Source organism: Nannospalax galili, unplaced genomic scaffold (assembly GCF_000622305.1).
Source record: "Nannospalax galili isolate Female #2095 unplaced genomic scaffold, S.galili_v1.0 scaffold85, whole genome shotgun sequence".
Lineage (NCBI taxonomy): Eukaryota > Metazoa > Chordata > Mammalia > Rodentia > Spalacidae > Nannospalax > Nannospalax galili.
The window spans coordinates 4795963-4797910 of NW_008358866.1; the positions used below are offsets into that span (position 1 = coordinate 4795963).

At 41.5% G+C, this 1948-nt stretch overlaps 1 pseudogene; it reads left to right on the forward strand.

The window, feature by feature from the left end:
• The first annotated feature begins 770 nt into the window (after nt 1-770).
• LOC115068318 lies at nt 771-870 on the forward strand (annotated as a pseudogene).
• The last annotated feature ends 1078 nt before the right edge of the window (nt 871-1948 follow it).

Here is a 1948-nt window from a genome sequence, read left to right on the forward strand (position 1 = left end):
TAATGATATGCCTGGTGTTAATTTTTATTTCTGTATAAAAAATTAAGTAGTAATATACTCAGATGAATAAACTTTCAGTTGTGCAAATTCTTATTATACAATTTAAATTTGAATTGATTTTTGGCTTCATAAAATTCCTCATTGATTTACAGTAATACTCATTTTTCAGGTAATTCATCAGAAGCATATCTTTAGATATGTGATTTTCTTGAAGTACTCTGACAGTATTTATTGTGATTCATGAAGAAGTAACACCAGAATGCATTTTTAACTTTCATGTAATTGTCATGTTTAGGATTTTCTGATTGGCCTGGCATATGTGTTAGTGAATAGTATGCACAAGCTGCCAACTCTTAGGCCTTCATTTAGCTTATGCTAAAGGGTGTAGATATAATGTGTGGGAGTGCAACTATACATGCATCATATGTGCATGCTCTATCTCAGAGACATGGAATTTTTTTCATAGCATTTCCTGTGAGGGAAGTAAAAAAAAACCACCACCACCACCAACAACAACAGCAACAAAACACTGTGGGAGATCTATCCCAAACCAAGGATCACAAAGCTTTGTTTGAAGAAATGGCTTTGGAGAAGAATCCAAGCCTCGAATGTGGGGCATATGATTAGAACATGCAAAGACCCATTGGGGAAAAGGAGGCAGAATATTGTGGCTGGAGCAGAGCGACCACAAGGGATTGTGATGCAGAAACAAATGAAGAATTAGACAAGAACCAGGGAATGTAAAACACTAGTGTTCATAGAAAGAAGTCTGGATTTTCTTTTCTATTTGTATTGAAAATTGGAATACAGAGATTAGCATAACCCTTGTGCAAGGATGACACACAAATTCGTGAAGCACTCCTATTATATATAATTTTGAATAATTACTTTTTTAAAGAGTTATTTGAGGGCCATAGTCTGTGAGGGAGTGTGGGCAGAATATAGAAACATGCACAATGGGGCATGGAGAAGCTGGGTGCCTGTGAGCAGGAAATCAAAGCATAGGGGAAAGTCATGAAGTAAAGAAGGGGACACCAAAAGGCTGGATGTGAGGTTGGCCACACCCAAGGTCAGATGCTAGTAACAGGGCTTCTCCCCAAGGCCAAGCTTCCGACAAGCTTGACCCCTGCCCAGGGGCAGAGTGCTGTTCTGCCTCTGCTTTGGCATCTTTGCAAAGCTCTCTTTGGGGACAGTCTCACAGGCCAGATTAACATTGGTGAAATCCAAGATTGAGACAGTCAGGAATAGCAGATCACAACTTTTAGCTAAATACAGGCCTTATCATTGAGCACCTCTTAGGCCTGGCTGAAGTCACTTGTTCCCCACAAATGTGATAACAATGGCTTCTTATTCATGGCCAAACAGCTCCTTCAGCCAGCATTGCACTAAGGTGAAGGTCTGATGCTTGGTGTGGTGGGACACCAGGAGTGCCCCTACTGCTTCCAGATAGTACCTTGAAGACAAAATTACAGTGTTCTGTTCCATTCCCAGTTTGTCTCTTCATGGGCATGCAGGTGTTTTCAGGGACAGAGATCACAAGACTGTGCTGGCTCAATGTTCCCAACACTCGGTGATAAAGAAACCTGGGCCCAGCTCTCTTCTCTCTTGGACTAGGGATCCGTGACTCCATAGAGGTCAGGAAGAGCCCCAGAGGCTCAACTCTGGCAAGTGAGGCTGCTCTGTGGAAGCCCAGAGGACAGAAGCTGAGAACAGCTCTTATGAATAACAATAAGGATGCAGTCTTGCATTTTGGTGAATACATACACATGATTGAGGCATAAAATTTCTGGGTCAGGGTAGGTGGATCCCTCAGCTCTAGATGTTGCCAGCAGTTTATAGAGTTCTTCTACTAATCTCATTATGTATACAGCATAGTTTTCCTTATCTGTGGAGATGTGTTACACAAACCCCCAGTGAGTACCAACTAGCAGACAGTATCAAATATATA